The sequence below is a fragment of the Urocitellus parryii genome, chromosome 11 (genome assembly GCF_045843805.1).
Source record: "Urocitellus parryii isolate mUroPar1 chromosome 11, mUroPar1.hap1, whole genome shotgun sequence".
Lineage (NCBI taxonomy): Eukaryota > Metazoa > Chordata > Mammalia > Rodentia > Sciuridae > Urocitellus > Urocitellus parryii.
This window is the reverse complement of record NC_135541.1, coordinates 19,939,724-19,957,428: the sequence shown is the minus strand read 5'-3', so window position 1 is coordinate 19,957,428 and position 17,705 is coordinate 19,939,724. Positions and strand designations below refer to the sequence as shown.

Below are 17,705 nucleotides of genomic sequence, written 5' to 3'. Positions count from 1 at the left end.
AGCTACAACCCTACCCTTTTTCAGTTTTTGAGATAGGGTCTTGCTACATTGCCCAGGGCTGGTCTCCAACTTCTGATCCTCCTGCCTCAGTTTCTGAGTAGCTAGGATTACAGGAGTGTGCCACTGCAACCAGATCATTTTAATTTTTAAATATTTACTCTAGGATATAGAATCTGTCTACAATCTGTTCTGAATAAAAGCTTATTGGTGATAAAACATGTCTATCTCAGCCCAAAGTCCAGCATCCTAATAGAAGCATTCCTAGTAAAGTCAGCAACAAGATAAGGAGGCCCACTGTCACCTATGCAGCACATTAGCCAACAGAATCAGGATAGAGAGAGAAACTGGAAAAAGGACCACTGGAAAGTAGATGGTACCATTATCATCATATACAGATAATAACAACAGACACCTGGACAATATCAAAGAATAAACTGCAAAACTATCACAACAAGAAGAGAATTCCCAAGAATAAAGTTATATAATATTCGAAATCAATAATTTTCATATACACAAAACCAGTACTAGATATAATGGGATAAAGGACTCCCATTTACAGCAGCATCAACAATATGAAATGAGGTCTGGGGACATGGCTTAAGTACCCCTGGGTTCAATGCCATCCCCCCAGAAATCAATGTATTAAAAAAAAGTGGCTGGGCATGGTGGCTCACGCCTGTAATCCCATCAGCTCAGAAGGCTAAGACAGGAGGATTGACTTCAAAGCCAGCCTCGGCAACAGTGAGACACTAAGCAACTCAGTGAAACCCTGTCTACAAATAAAATACAAAATAAGGCTGGAGATGTGGCTCACTGGCCAAGTACCCCTGGTACCCCCCCCCCCAAAAAAGTGCACATACACACACACACACACACACACACACACACATATATATAAAATGAGGTGAGCAGGATATAATTAAGGGGTAGAACACATGCTTAGCACACATGAAAAGTACTCAATCCCTAACACCCTCCCAAATATATGTATATAATTATAATATAAACATATGTATCTATACCACACACATACACATACCATGAATAAATTTATATAATAATAATTTAAAAAAAGAAGTATTTAGGGCTTGAGGTTATTCACCTTCATGAAGGGATTAATGCCCGGACTGGTTAATTCTCTCAGAAGTGAGTGAGTTTTGCTCTCATTTTTGAAAATGAGTTTGGCTTCCTCAGTTCTCCCTTGCTTTCTCTCTCTCTACGTGACCTTCTACCTTTCTGTTATGTTATGACACAGAATAGGATCCTCACCACATGCCCTTTGACTTCCCAGACTCCAGAACTGTGAGTCAAAATTAACTTCTATTGTTCGTAAATCATCTAGTCTCAGGTATTCTGTTACAGCAACAGAAAATAGACTAAGACATGTTAGAACAATTTTTAGCCTTCTGGGGAAAAAAAAGTATGCTTTATTTGCACGGCCAACCTCATAACAGGATAAATTCCATATGGCTCAAAGACTTAAGTATGAAAAAAAACCCACAAAAGTTCTCAAAGAAAATATGGAAGAATTTATAAACTTAGAGTATAAAAGGGCTTCATAAACCTGACTCAAAACACAGAAGATATAAAAGAAAGATATATATATACATATATTTGATTACAAAAAGATGAAACTTCTACAGGGTGGAAATTACCATAAGCAAAGGCAAAAGATAAATGACAAAATGCAAAAATGCATGACAAGAGGGTAATCTATATAATATATATCAAGCTTTTAAGAAATTGATAAGAAAAATAATAATAATCTTAAAAAATAGGACAAAGGACAGTTTGCAGAAAAAAATACAAATGTCTCTTAATCATATTATTAAAGGATGCTCAATCTCCCTCATAAAAATATAAACACAAATTAAAACTACACTGATGGGTCATTTTCCCTCTATTCATTAAACATCTGAAAATTTTGCTGGGAAAAGAGCACTTGCCTAGCATGCATGCAGCTCTGGGTTTGATCCCCAGAAATGCAAACAAACAAAATCCAAAATTTGATAATATTGACAAAGCTTTAGGAAAACACTCAGTCATTGCTCTCTATCTCTGGTGCTCTCAGTCACTGATGTGGAAATACAAAGTGGTACAAGCCCAAGGAGAGCAATTTGGCAATAACTCTCAAAATTACAAATGCACATTATCTCTGACCCAGCAATTTCACTTCTGGGAATTTGTCTCTACAAGTATGCTACCACATGATCAAAATGACATATGAATATGGTTATTCACTGCAGCACTGTTTGTAATACCAAAACATCCATCAAGCTGGGCATGGTGGCACATGCTTGTAATCCTAGTGGCTAGTGGCTAAGAAAGATCACAGATTTGAGGGCAGCTTCAGCAACCTGTCTCAAAATAAAAACAACAACAACAACAAAAAGAAAGGGCTAGGGATATAGCTCAGCGATAAAGCACCCCTGGTGCTTTCAATTTCTTGTACTGTGAAAAAAAAAAGTGTCCATCAAAAGAGGATAGTTAAAACAATTATGCTACATCCATATGATGAAATATTAACAACTCTAAGTAAGGATAAAAAACACTACTGATATAGAAAGATGGCTATCATACATAATCTTTTTTTTTTTTTTTTTTTTTAACGAGAGAGTGAGAGAGAGAGGGGGACAGAGAGAGAGAGAATTTCAACATTTATTTTATTTTTTCTTAGTTCTCGGCGGACACAACATCTTCCTTTGTATGTGGTGCTGAGGATCGAACCCGGGCCGCAGGCACGCTAGGCGAGCGCACTACCGCTTGAGCCACATCCCCAGCCTGATACATAATCTTTAAAAAGGCAAAGTATAAAACAATACATGTGTCTATGTATGTGTAAAATAAGGTTAAAAAAAAATTGGGAGCTAGGGCTATAGCTCAGTGGCAGAGTGCTTACCTAGCATGTGTGAGGCATTCGGTTTGATCCTCAGCACCACATAAAAATAAAGAACAAATAAAATAAGGGCCTTCTGTCCATCTACAACTACAAAAAAAAATTTAAAAAAAAATTTTTTTTTTTAATTGTCCAAAAAACCCAAAATAGTAGCTGACTGTTGGGGTCTGGGAGACAGGAGATAAGAATGGGATAGAGACTTTATGCATTATTTTTTAAATATTTTTTGAGTTCTGAATCATATGAATATATTCAGAAATAAAGTATTTTAAGTTTGTCAAATAAATCAGTGAAGTATTAACTATCAGTCTCATACTTAACCAGATTCAGCCTACAATGCAAGATTAAAATATGTTACCAGCCATAACGGTGCATACCTGTAATCCCAGCAAATTCAGAGGATGAGGCAGGAGGATGGAAAATTCCAGCCCTGCCTCAGCAACTTATCGAGGCCCCATCTTAAAATAAAATGAAGTAAATAAATAAAGGTCTGGGGATGTAGCTCAATGTTAAAGTGCTGCTGGGTTCAATCCACAGTACCAAAAAGAAAAAAAATTATTAAAATATCCTGTGAGCTCCCAGAGTGATACAAGTCTGTTTCTTTACTTAAATCAAGATTCATGCACTACATGAAAACAAGCTGACCTTCAGTTGTGAAAAGTAAAGAAGCTGTATTCCTATTGAGAGAGAGAGAGAGAGAGAGAGAGAGAGAGAGAGAGAGAGAGAGAGAGAGAGTGTGTGTGTAATGGGGTGGGGTCACAAGCAATGCGGGAGAACTATTTCCAGCTGAATAGCTCTTTTATTTTCTAGTGTGATTATCAGTCTGGTTAATGGTCTGATGGTAGGCATGGAAAGGAAGAACAGTCACAAACAGTCAATGGTAAATAAATCCATGGGCTTTGATGGCTGGTTGGCTGTGGAAGGCTAAACAGATATAAAAAGACAATAGGGGCCTGGCATGGTGGTGAACACCTGTAATCCCAGCAGCCTGGGGAGGCTGAGGCAGGGAATTTTGAGTTCAAAGCCAGCCTCAGCAATATCGAGGTGCTAAGCAACTCAGGAAGACCCTGTCTCTAAATAAAATACAAAACCGAGTAGGGGGGGCTGGGGATGTGGCTCAAGCGGTAGCGCGCTCGCCTGGCATGCGTGCGGCCCGGGTTCGATCCTCCAGCACCACATACAAACAAAGATGTTGTGTCCGCCAAGAACTAATAAATAAATATTTAAAAAAAAAAAAAAAAAACCGAGTAGGGGATGTGGCTCAGTGGTTGAGTGCCCCTGAGATCAATCCTCAGTGCCAAAAAAAAAAAAAGACAAGAGGGGCTGTGGTTGTAGCTCAGTAGTAGAGTGCTTGCCTAGCACAGGTGAGGCACTGGGTTCCACCCTTAGCACCACATAAAAAACAAATAAAACAAGTCATTGTCTGAAATCTTGGACAATTAAAAAAAAAGACAACAATATCATTTAAAGCCTAGGTGTTCAGTGGTAGCACTAAAAATCGGAAAGTCCAGAAGAAGAAATGGCTTAGAGGTAAAGCAATGCCGGTTGTAAGTACATTTGAGGTGAGAGGAAAATCAGTTTGAGGTGGCTGGAAAGCCACTGGAAATGCTGATCTGAAATTCAGAGGGACAGTCAGACTTGAAGACAGGTGCAAGAGACATCTACGGATAGCGATTGGGCTGTTATCGGGGATGAGGGGGCTGAGTGGAAACAAGCACTAAAATGAGAAACTGGAGGATCGCCCACGGCCATGGAGTCGGATGGGCAGGAGAAGCCAGCATCACAGAGAATTATAGAATTAGGAGAGCTTTGTGACATGTTAGTGAGGGGTGGGAGTTTTAAGAAAGACACAGTGTAAGGGTTAAAGGATTGAGGGACAATAAAAACAGTAGCAGTGTTCATGGTCTCATTTAATCCTCACATATAGCAATGAGTCAGGTAGATGGTATTATTACTCGAGTATTTTACAGAACGGGACATTAACCCAGACAATGACTCCAAAGTTGCATGACATAACTTTGGGAGATCAGAATTCTGATGCTATTTCGCTATTTTTTACACTAACTTAGCTATATGTCTGTATGGCAAGTAACTGCCTTTTAAGGCTTCATTTCCTTCCTGGCATATTGAAAGGATTGGTGTAGATCATCTTCAGTTCTTTGCAATGTGAGTCTTGGATTAAGACAGAATGAAAGAAGTTCATACACAAGAGAGAGACCATGAATTAAAAATCTAGCCCACATTCAGAAAAATATGCTACTTTTTTTTTGTTGGGGGGGGACGACAGGTACTAGGGATTGAACACAGGTGCACTTAACCATTGAGCCACACCCCCAGCCCTTTTTATTTTTTATTTTCAGATAGGGTCTTCCTAAAATTGCTTAGGGCCTTGATACGTTGCTGAGGCTGGCTTTGAACTCACAATCCTCTTGCCCTAGCCTCCAAGCCTCTGGAATTATGGGTATAAACCATGGGGCCCAACATTATGCTACATTTCTTTTAAGAGATCAGTGACGGGCTGGGGATGTAGCTCAGTGGTAGAGCGCTTGTCCAGCATGCATAAACTCTGAGTTCAATTCCCAGTACCTGCCCCCACCCACTAAAAAAAGAAAGGAGGTTTATCAAACTGGGTTCAGGAAGCTGAAGCAGGAGGACTTCGAATTCAAGTCCAACCTGGAAAACTTAGCAAGACCCTGTCTCAAGAAAAAAAAATCCAGAGAACAGGGGAGCTGGTAGTGAAGGCTAGAAGGTATTAGGCCTTGGGTGCATCCCCAGATCCATAAGAAGAGATATAAGAAGGGGCTGGGTTTGTGGCTCAGTGGCAGAGACTTGCCTAGCATGGGCAGGACCCGTGTTCCATCCTCAGAACCACATAAAATAAAGACATTGTTTTGTGTCCATCTACACTTTAAAAAGAGATATAAGACATTAGTCAAGATAAATTATCCTTAAAACATTTTTTAACAATAAAATCAGCTTAGATTTTATTGTTAAATAAATCTGAATGATAAATATTCTAAGTTTTTTCTTCTTTTTTTGAGACAAAGTCTTGCCTAGTCTGTCTCAAACTTCCTGCCTCCACTGCCTGAGTAGCTGAGACTACAAGCATGCACCATCCCCCTGCTAGAATGCTGAATGTCTGATCCAGTGTATTTCCAAGCAATAAATTCATTTATATCTATAGTTACAAAAAAGTTGTGTATGTGTGTGAGGTGTAATATTTAAGTGAGGTATAATAACAAGAATTATAAATTTTCATTTGTGGGTTGAAAATGCTGCAGCATGTCCTTAGCATACTCAAGACCTTGGGTTCAATCCCCAGCACCAAAAATTTATTTATATATATCTTTCTATATATATTTTCCCACATACCTGGAAATTTATGAATGCTGTTGTTGAACCCTGTTAAATCAGTCGAATGAAGTAAAAAAAGTAAAGATTCCAAGTGAAACAAAGTCTGTATGTGGAGAACTGTCCTGTAGAGAGAGAAAAGAGCTAGTTATAATGTACTTTTATAATAAGAGAAACATCTATTAAAATACATGTTTTTTAAATAAATTATATGGGAGCATCTATGAGATATCATTTTTCAGCATGTAAAAATAGATAATCTGGCATAGATTATTATTGGAAAATCATTTGGTCATCAATTTGTTCATTGAGATTAAACATATATATGTATGTGTATATTTAACCTCAATATTGAAGTGTACAAAAGAGATATATACAATATTGAATAAATTATGACAAATTGAAAGCAAACACTTTTTTTCTTTTTTTTTTAGTTGTCGATGGACACAAAACTTCGTTTTATTTATTTATTTACTTACTTATTTATTTTATGTGGTGCTGAGGATCGAACCCAGTGCCTCCTGCATGCAAGTCAAGCACTCAACCACTGGGCTACAAACCCAGCCCCTAAAGCAAACACACTTTTTAACTTTTACAATAAAATAAACTTTTTAAGATGACAGACTTTTCAAAGGCAGGACAGCAGACACCACCAAAACAAAACATAAGTCCTCTTGCCCTTTTCCTTCAAGTGGCATCAGCATGATTTACAAGAGAACAGAATACAATAGCTTTAAGGATTCAACTTGAAAAATTCAACATATCTTAAAAGCAGTATAATTCTGAGGGAAGTAGGAAAAAAAAGTTCTATTGTATATGGTTCAGAATGTCTACTAGTCACTCAGATCTTTCATATAACTCTTTTAATTTGCCAGACTGTACCAGAGTGTACCACGTTTTGCAACTACAGATATGATAAGTAATGTTGTTTTAGAAAGCAGTTTCACCCAGGAAGGAGTTGTACACACCTGTAATACCAGTGATTCCAGAGGCTGAGGCAGGAGGGCTGTAAATTTGAGGCCAGCCTGGGCAAATAAGCAAGGTTCTGTCTCAAAATAAAATAAAAAAGGATAGGGTATAGCTGAGTGGTAGAGCTCCCCAGGGTTCTATCCAAACCTTTCCATAACAAAGAAAAAACATTCTACTTTTTGCATGGATCATTATGGTTTTGTTAATGTAGAGTTCTTTATTTCCATAAGCACTGGAAAAATGAATTTGATGTAAACCAATTATTAAGCTAAGAATTCTCACCAAATAATGTTGACTGAATTCATGGAATCACCTTTTTTGTTGTTTTTTGGTGGTAGGGAATGAACCCATGGTGTTATACCAGTGAAAAACATCCTCTCCCTTTTTAAATTTTGAGACAGGATCTCACCAAGTTTCTGGGTTGGCCTCAAACTTAACGGTCCTCCTGCCTTCGCCTCCTGAGTCACTGGGATTACAGGTATCACTTTTTTGTTTTTTAAATACTTTTATTTAGTTGTAGTTGAACAAAATACCTTTATTTTATTTATTTTTTAATGTGGTGCTGAGGACCAAACTCAGCACCTCACACATGCTAGGCAAGTGCTCTACTGCTGAGCCACAACCCCCAGCCCCCAGGTATCACTTTTTATAATAATTTTTTCAAATTACAAAAATATTATGTGCTTATAAAAATACAGTCAAGTATTAAAAAAGCCAGTTGAAAATTTAAAATTTTTTGAAATTTTTAAATAAACAATTTATTTTTATTTTATTTTATTTTGGTACCAGAGATTGAATCCAGGGGTGCTTAACCACTGTGCCACATCCCTCAGCCCTGTTTTTTATTTTGGGACAGGGTCTCACTAAGTTGCATAGGGCTTCACTAAGTTGCTTAGGGCCTTGCTAAATTGCTGAGGCTGGCTTTGAATTTGCAATTTTCCTGTGTCAGTTTGCTAAGCCCCTGGAATTACAAGCATGTGCCACTGTATCTGGTTGAAATAAACAATTTATAATGATAATTTAAAAATAATTTTACAAATAATTTATTACTTTATAATTTATAATTAGTTATAATTATTATTTATGGGGTATAAACTGATGTTATGTTTTTTGCAATCACAGTTGTAACAAGTATTGTTATTTCAAAAAGCAGTTTCAGGGCCAGGGTTGTGGCTCAGTGGAAGAGTGCTTGCCTAGCATGTGTGAGGCACTGGGTTCAATTCTCAGCACCACATACAAACAAACAAATAAATAAATAAAGGTCCATCAATAACTAAAAAATAAAATAAAATGAAATAAAATAAAAAGGAGTTTCAGCTAGGAAGGAGTTGTGGTGCATGCCTGTAATCCCAGTGACTGGGAAGGATGAGGCAGGAAGGATGAGGCTAGTCCTGAACTTACAATCTTCTTGTCTCAGTCTCCCTGATTGCTGGGATTCCAGAGGTGCATCACCATGCCCCACAGAATCTGCCCCCCCTCTTTTTTTTAGTACCAAGGATTGAACTCAGGAGCAACTGAACCACATCCCCAGCCCTTTTTTGTATTTTATTTAGAGACAGGGTCTCACTAAGTTGCTTAGGACCTCACTAAATTGCTGAGGCTGGCTTTGAATTTACAATCCTCCTGCCTCAGCCTCTTGAGCCACTGAGATTACAGGTGTGCACCACCATGTCCAGCCATTTCCCTCTTTTCAAAGGCTAAATAATATTTCATTGTGTACTCAATATCACACGTTCTTTATCCATTCAACTTTGATGGGCACTCAGGCCAACATGGGAATGCATGAAATGACTTTTAATTGAGATCCTGAAAATACCACCAGAGAAAAGTAGAACTATTCAAATATTTTTTCATCTACTTTCTCTAATAAAAACAAAGACACCAATTACCTATTCCTGAGGGAGTCTGAATTCTGGCAACTCAAAACTGTTCAAAACACTGCTGACACAGAGGTTTGGGAAACAATTTCTAAGTATCAACCAATAGAGAAAGTAGACAAGATGATCAGAGCATTCCATAAAACGTAATGGGATTTCTTCTTGGATTGGCAAAGGTTATTAGAGGAAAACAAACTAACAAAAACTCCATCGATGTCTCTACAGCTGGGAATAATATGAGAAACAAAATGAATCTTTTTAAAAATTTAGTGCTGGGGCCGGACTCAGTGCTCGAACCCAGTACCTGCTAGGCAAGCACTATGACACAGAGCTACATTCCAGCCCCCAAGAGAACTTTAAATAAAAAGTCAAAAACAGAGGGCTGGGGATATAGCTCAGTTGGTAGAGTGCTTGCCTCACAGCACAAGGCCCTGGGTTCAATCTCCAACACCCTCACGAAAGGGTTGAAGGGGCTGAGGTTGTGCCTTAGAGGTAGAGCACTGGCCTAGCACACGTGAGGCCTAACTAGGTTCCATCCTCAACACCACATAAATATAAAATAAAGATATTGTGTCAACCTATCACTAAAAAATAAATATTAAAAAAAAGGTTGAGAGGGCTGGGGTTGTGGCTGAGTAGTAAGTAGAGTACTTGCTTAGTGTGAGGCACTGGGTTCGATCCTCAGAACACATAAAATAAATACAGTTAAAAAAAAAAAAAGCAGGCTGAGAGCAAAAGGTGACAGAGGTGAGAAGCAACAAACCTCGGACATGGATTATCTACTGTGACATCAAGGTACAATAAGAAATAGAATTGGCTGTGAAAGGGATTTTAGGAAGCGCCAACAATTAAAACAGCAGGATTCAATTTAAGGATAAACTAGGATTCTGTGGTTGCGGGGAACAAAATTAATGTGTTTTTTTGGTGGTTGTTGTTCTGGGTTTTTGTTTTGGTTCCAGGGATTGAACCCAGGTGTCCTTAACCACCAAGCCACATTCCCAGCCCTTTTAATATTTTATTAGAGACAGGGTCTGAGTTGCTTAGGGCCTTGTTAAGATGCTGAGGCTGGGTTTGAACTCATGATTCTCCAGCCTCAGCTTCCCTAGTAGCTGGGATTACAGGTCACACCTTGCCCTGCTAAAAGTTCATCTTCCGGGCTGGGGATGTGGCTCAAGTGGTAGCGCGCTTGCCTGGCATGCGTGCGGCCCGAGTTCGATCCTCAGCACCACATACCAACAAAGATGTTGTGTCCGCCGAGAACTAAAAAATAAATATTAAAAAAAAAATTCTCTCTCTCTCTCTCTCTCTCTCTCTCTCTCTCTCTCTCTCTCTCTAAAAAAATAAATAAATAAATAAATAAATAAAAGTTCATCTTCCTAATGAGGCAAGAGGGCACTCAGAGAATGGTGTTACTTTGACAGCTCCACAACTTTGACAGTGTCACTTAAGAGCATATTAACTAGTTCGGTACTGGGTCTGCATGGTGGCCAGCAAAAACTAATTCTGTACCTTTTTAAGAGAACTGGTTGGGATTATGCATGCTAGGCCCTGGGCTCAATCCCCAGCATGGGATGGTGGGGTACAAAACTGGTTGTTGAACATTGTCTGTGCCCTTGACAGCTTTTACATGCTGGTGAAATTTCATTTTTAGGAATAATCACCAAGTTCTGCCCTGGAGGACATCACACTACATCCTTTCTAATTTCCTATGGAAAGCTAAAAAGTACATTTCCCAGACTCCTTTGCAGTTAAGTTTTCCCATGTGAAATGGGGCCCATCAAGAAGAGTTATTCTGTTGCGATTTAGAAGACAAAAAAACTAGGCAGGAACCATCTTTCCACAGTTGGGGCTGTCAATACCAGCAAGCACATTTATGGAAATTTCCTTGTCAAGAATTCCTTAGTTGTGAGGAGACAACTGTGATGAAGATGGCAATCACTATTTGGTGGGTATTGAGGGGCAGCTGAGCAGTAGTAGCTGATCCTCAACTGTTAGCAATGTCACTGACAGCATCCTGATTCCCTCCCTGGTGGGCCCATTAGGCAGTCTTGTAATGGGATCATTTCTGAAGGCTTAACCTGGAGCCCCCTCCACACCAGGTCTTCTGATGATGTTATAAGCATCTAATTCTCTTTATCAAGTCCTCTTCTACTTAAGATACTAGAGTGGTTTCTGTTTTCTGCAGCTAGATCTAGCATTACATTGGTATATCATCTACCTCAAAATTTAAGCAGCGGGGTGAGCGGTGTCTGTGAGCTACCTGTCAGGTAGCATACTCTGAGGTACACTTGGAATGAGACTGCCTGTGTACAGATTCTGGCTCTCTAACCACTAAAGGGGTGACCTGGAAGTTAGCTTTCCTGTGCCTTAGTTTCTTCATCTGTAAAATGGGGACAACTCAGAGATCTGTGAGACAGAGTAAATAAGAAGATAATCTAAATATAGTGCTTACAACAGTGCCCTGTTTATAATAAGCCCTAAACAAATGTTGGCTATTATCATCAGCATTATTATTATTAAATAAGCAAGCCACTTTATTTATTTATTTTTTTAACGAGAGAGTGAGAGAGGAGAGAGAGAGAGAGAAAGAATTTTTAATATTTATTTTTTAGTTCTCGGCGGACACAACATCTTTGTTGGTATGTGGTGCTGAGGATCGAACCCGGGTCGCACGCATACCAGGCGAGCGCGCTACCGCTTGAGCCACATCCCCAGCCCTAAGCAAGCCACTTTAAAACACTGCTTTTAGTTGGTAGAAAAGGCAAGCATTTTAGCATTTAATCACCACAAATTCCTTTTAGCTTTCAGAATGCTAATTGATACAGAGGTGAGCACAGCTGAGCACAGTAGCCTGCACCTGTAATCCCGCTAGTCAGGAAGTTGAGGCAGGAGGATGGAAAGTTCAAGGCCTGGATTGGTTTGCCAAAGTGTGTTCTGTTGATGAAAGGAAAACTGCAGATTCTGGAATAAAACTTTCCCCAACTATTCCAAAATTATAAGGATTTCATGTTGTACCTTATCCAACAGTGCCAGCAAGCAGGAGGATCTGAAGGTGACACAAAGCCTCTGCCAAACCTTCCATACTTCACATCTGCAGCTGAGAGCCACAGAACTCAAAGCAGCAGGGATTTTCTGGAGATCGAGAAAAACAATTACAAAAAACCTATTTCTTCTTTTGATTCAATAATTAATTTACACTGTTCCAAACTCCATACAGTTATACCCAATTTCTTTTCCTATATTTTTTTAAAGTAAAAAACTGTTTATTCTATTTTTATGATGAGGACAGATATCCAAACTGAAAGGTGAGATACATTCATTCAATTTGTATTTATCGCCCAGCGTGGTGATGCACACCTGTAGTCCCAGTGACTCTGGAGATTGAGGCAGGAGGACTATAATTTGAGTCCAGTCTCAGCAATTTAGTGAGTCCTTAAGCAAATTAGTAAGACTCTGTCTCAAATTTTAAAAATAAATAAATAAAAAGAGTAAGGGGTGTAGATCAATGGTAAAGTACCCCTGGGTTCAACCTCCTAGTACCCCCCCCCCAAAAAAAATCAAGTATTTATTGGCTAGTGCACTGGTGCACGCCTGTAATCTCAGTTAATTAGGAGACTGAGGCAGAAAGTTCAATGCCAGCCTCAACTACTTAGTGAGATAATGCCTTAAAATAAAAAATAAAAAGGGATGGGGATGTAACTCAGTGGTAGAGCACCCCTAAATTCAATCCCCAGTACCACACACACATACATAAGTGGTTTCCACCACTTATTTATTTATTGTACTGGGGATTGAACCCTGGGGTACCAGAATACTCTAAACTGTTCACTTTTAAAGGCTGAGTTGTATAGTATGTGAGTTAGATCTCAAAATAAATAGCTAAGCTCTTGACACTCATTATCTTACTTCAGTCCTCACAATGGCCTCATGAGGTAAACACTGCTGCGATTCCCCCTGTACAGGTAAAGAAATTAAGGCAGAGAAGATTAAAATGACATCTTCAAAACTACACAATGAGTAAGTGAGCAGACTAGAATACAGGGAGACTGCCCCAAAGTCAACAAGCCTAAGTCTCGATCTCCTCTGCCCACCATAACACGTGCAAACACCCCACACACTGCCTGCCATGTAGTTAGGGCTCAATGAATCATAGGTATTACTGAAATGATAATCCACCTTGCACACCCAAAAGGATCTGAGAAATATGGGAGGATGGAATCAGGGGGAGAGACAAGGACAAGAAATACCAACATATGTGTGTGTGTGTTTCCACTGTCATTTTTTCTAATCAATTAAAAAAATAAAGAAATACCAACTTAAAGCCTAATGCAATTGTTGAAACAAGCAATGGTGAGGAATTTACTAAGACAATGGCAGTGAAGGCAGGAAGGTGCAAGTGTCCTCTACATCGGGGTCAGTTACAACATTCAGATCTACAGGACTTTAACATAACTTAATGCATCAAGAAAAGCTATTTTCAAGGCTGGGGTTGCGGCTCAGTGGTAGACCACTTGCTAGCATGTGTAAGGCCCTGGGTTGAATCCTTAGCGCCACATAAAAATAAATAAAATAAAGGAATCATGGGGGCTGGGGTTGTGGCTCAAGCGGTAACACGCTCGCCTGGTGTGCGCGGGGCACTGGGTTCAATCCTCAGCACCAAATAAAAAATAAGATAAAGATGTTGGGTCCACCAAAAACTGAAAAATAAATATTAAAATAAATAAATAAATAAAGGAATCATGTTATTAAAAAAAGAAAGAGAGAGAGAGACTTATTTTCAGAATACTTGACAGTCACAGAAATGGGTAATACATTTCAGATTTTGTTTCAGTTGATTTTATAAGCTGAAACAGCAAGTTAGACTAATTCATGTAAGACATCCAAAAGTCCAATGGAAACACTTTAAAGATCTCTAAGAGTTAAATATCTATTATAGATTTAAGAATATTACATAATTTAAGATTCCCATTAAGTTCAATAACCTTTAAAAAGGTGGTTGGAAAAAACAATTACATATTTTAGGAACCATTAAGTTCGAAGGTCTTTGGAATGGAGAGCAAAGACATGTTCTTCTCTGAGTAAACTGAAGAATTAAGTCTAGAAGACCACCTGTTTTTAGATAGACAGCATTAATTTAGAACTTACTGTGTCCCATCAGAGTTACTGAAATGAATCTCATTAGCCTCCTTAGCAAAAATTCCTGGATCAAAACTTTAGCTAATTGGAGCGGTCATTGTATTCTCTGGTGGATGAACATCTTTCGTAACTGGGAAAATTTAGAATTAAGTACTAAAACACTTAATAGCTATAGTTTACAAAATTCTCAATACAATTTACTCCTCAGTACAAAGGTACTGAGGAGCCTTTAGAAGGTTGTTAAGTCCTGGGGGTTGCCCTCATGGAGAGGCAGAATACCCTAATGAAAGGACTCAAGGACTCAGGAGTTAATTTGTCCCTTTTCATCCCTTCCCTCCCTTCTGCTATGTAAGGACACAGTATTCATCCTCTAGGAGAATGGAACAACAAGGTACCATTTTTGGAAGCAGAGAGCAGTCTTCACCTGACACAGATAGCACTGCCAAGGGCCTTGATCTTGAACTTCTGGGCATCCACAGCTGTTAAGTAATAAATTTCTCTTCCTTATAAATTACCTAGACTCAGGTATTTTATTGTAGCTGCACAAATGGACTAAGACAGGAAAGATCTAGAATTAAGTATAAAAACATTTAAAAGCATCAAAACCATAACTGGGAAAGCCTCATTGAGATATTTGTCCAAAGCAGGTAACAGAGTCTCATGTGGGTGTCTGAGTGAAAAGTATTTCAAGCAAATGGAATAGCAAATGCAAAGGCCCTGAGGTGAACAGGCAATAGGTGTTGAACATCAAAGGAGGGATGGGGAGAGCAATGGGAGATGGAGCCAGAAGGTGAGGGCAGATTATCAGAGGGTAGGACATGGTACAACCAGTTCCTGTAGGGCCTTAGAAACTATTAATGGGTCTTTGGCTTAGTATGCATAAGATGGGGAGCAAATACTCAGTTTTGAGCAGAGAAGTAACAAAAACTTCCTTCCAGAGTTCAAAAAATTTATATCAAACCCTTTAAACATTAACGTACAATTATGTCACTGAAAGCTTTAAACCTGCTAGAAACTGTTCTATCTATCTGGGGTGGCACAAACCTGTAACCAACTTGGGAGGCTGAGTCTGGAGGATTGCAACTTTAAGACCGGTCTAACAAACTGGCAAGACCTGCCTCAAAATAAAAATTTCAGGGCTGGGGCTGTAGCTAAGTGGCAGAGTACTTGTCTAGCATGTGTGAGGCACTGGGTTCGATCCTTAGCACCACATAAAAAGAAATAAAATAAAGGTATGCTGTTCATATACAACTGCAAAAAATAATTTTTTTAATGAAAAATAAAAAAATAGTGAAAAATTTAAAAAGGGACAGTGGTAAGAGTGCTTGCTTAGCATGTTGGAGGCCCACGGGTTCAATGCCCAGAATTGGGGGGAAAAAGTTTTATCTTAAAATAAGATTTGAATGATAAAGGTTTAGTTGAGGTTTTTAGAGCCTGGGGAGAATGCTCCTCGAAATGCACAGCACTAACAGGAGGCCTGGGGAGGCTCAGCTCCTGGCCTAGGGGTGAATCTCCACCCTTATTTCTTCCCCAAATAGAATAACCAATAGCCTGATTGGGTCGTTGTTTTATGTGAAATTAAATGTAGATTCCGTATATGTGAAAGCACTTCGTTTACTACATAAAGTTCTGCAAATATAAAGGTTTATTAGGAATAGAGGTGATATTGGCGCGTGTGGTTTGGAGCCCACTAGGTGTGAATCCAATTCCAAACACGTCTTGGAAAGGTGTGGAATATGGCCACTGGTACAAAGATAAATAAGCACATCTGAACGGGAAGGGGGCCAAACCGCTAATTTACAAAAGAGGCAGTCTCCCCAGGTGGGAGACGCGTGGGTTCGGTTCAGTCACGACACAAATACTCGGGGCTCTGTACTTGGGAGGTGTCGTGTTCTCCATTCGGTTCTAAGCCCAGAACTGTCGTTTCATGATATAAAACCACAGAATGGAGGACGCACGGAGAAACTCGGGCTGCCGCCCTGGCAGCTGTCTCCCGGGGCAGCGCCCCGCCCGGCGGCCGCCCGTCGCTGCGCCGGCAGCCGGAGCCCGGCCGCCGCCGACCCTCCGAGTGTGCGGCGCCCGACGGCTCCAGACACGCCCGACACCGTCCCCCGCCGGCTTCACGCCGCCGCCGCCAGGAGGCTCCGCGCGCCTTCCCGCCTTTCCCCCGGGGCCGGGCCAGGCCGGGCCGAGCCGGGCGGCGGGGCGGGCGCGGGCGGCGACGGTGCGGCCATTGTCCCGCAGCCCCTCCCGGGCGCGCGGGCGGGGGCGACTCGGAGCCGGCGCCCGCCGCCCCTCGCGGGCCGGCCGGCCTCAGGCCGGGGCCGCCGCCGCCGCCCGCGCCTCCTTTGTGACGGTCCCCAGCCCTCGGAGCCGGCGCGCCACCGCCGCGCTGCGCCCCGGGCTGCAAATGGCGCCCGCTCGCCTCTTCGCCTCCCGCCGCTCTCGGGCCGGCGACGCCTGCGGGCGACGCGCCCGGGGCCGCGTCCCTGCGCCGCCCGCCGCAGCCGGCCGGGCCGTCCGAGCCCGCGCTGCCGCCGCCCGCGCCGCCGCCCGCAGCCAGGCTCGCGGGCCGGTCCGGCAGCCCCGACGCCCCGCCCGCCCTCCGCCCGCGCCGCGCGCAGCCACTTACCGCGGGCCGCGGCGCACCGGCCGGTCGCGCGCGCGGGCGGGGAAGGTTCCTGGTTCTCGGCGGGGGAAAGACCCCCTTCCGAAGCCGTTCCTTTGCGCCCTAAAACAAGTAGCCCCAACGTGAGAGAAACAAAAGGTATTTGCTGACGTGGGCGTTGGACAGAAACGCCCGAGGGCTGGGGACACAATTAAAGGGGCAACGCACAGATTTCAGGCACCAACCAGCAGCTTCGCCCACTCCCCCTGCCCTTGCCCACACCCCGCTGCACCCTCCAAAGGCTCTGGGGTGCCCAGATTCCCAGGCAATTGGCTGCGGATCATTATTTTAGACAAGAGCTTAATTTTAAAATTGTACTTTACGTTGGGAAAGGCGCCTCCGGAGGGCAGAAGGGCTGGATTTCTAGGATGTGGGGAAATTGGTTTAGGAAAGAGGGAGGGACTTAGGCGTGCCTACAATTACTGAATAAGTGCATGTGACATTATTGTGCTTAAGTTTAGTAAGAAATTTCCACAGAATTTTCCCCGTTTATTGAAGCAGTTATTTTTGTCGGGGCTAACCTGTTCTAAACCTCTACAGCTCATGAGCATTTCATTTGAACAGGAAAACCAGAGAGAGAGGCTGAGATAAAGAGAACATAATTCTTAATTAATTTAAAATTAGTAGCAACAACAGATTTTGTATTTCCAAATACAAAAATTCATTGTACATCAAGCTTCTCTTTTGACATGTCTCTAATATTTAGAGTACCAACATCAGGTACATTTGAAAATAGTAAATCACCAAATTTTCTTTTACACAAACAAAAATTCTATAAACTAAGTTTTTAGCTCCTTATGCTAGGGTC

General features: G+C 41.2%; 1 protein-coding gene across 2 annotated transcripts in view; it reads right to left on the bottom strand.

The window, feature by feature from the left end:
• Zbtb8a (zinc finger and BTB domain containing 8A) overlaps nucleotides 1-17,227 on the bottom strand; it is a 47,229-nt gene extending 30,002 nt beyond the window's left edge. The window contains exons 1-2 of one of the 2 annotated variants that reach the window (XM_077803699.1): nucleotides 17,221-17,227; nucleotides 16,862-16,960 (exon numbers count right to left, since the gene is read on the bottom strand). The gene's annotated coding sequence lies outside the window, so the exon portion shown is untranslated. Of the gene's footprint in view, nucleotides 1-6,268; nucleotides 6,373-7,215; nucleotides 7,267-16,861; nucleotides 16,961-17,220 lie in introns of those variants that run through there. The other variant, XM_077803698.1, reaches the window with a different exon arrangement.
• Nucleotides 17,228-17,705: the final 478 nt, after the last annotated feature.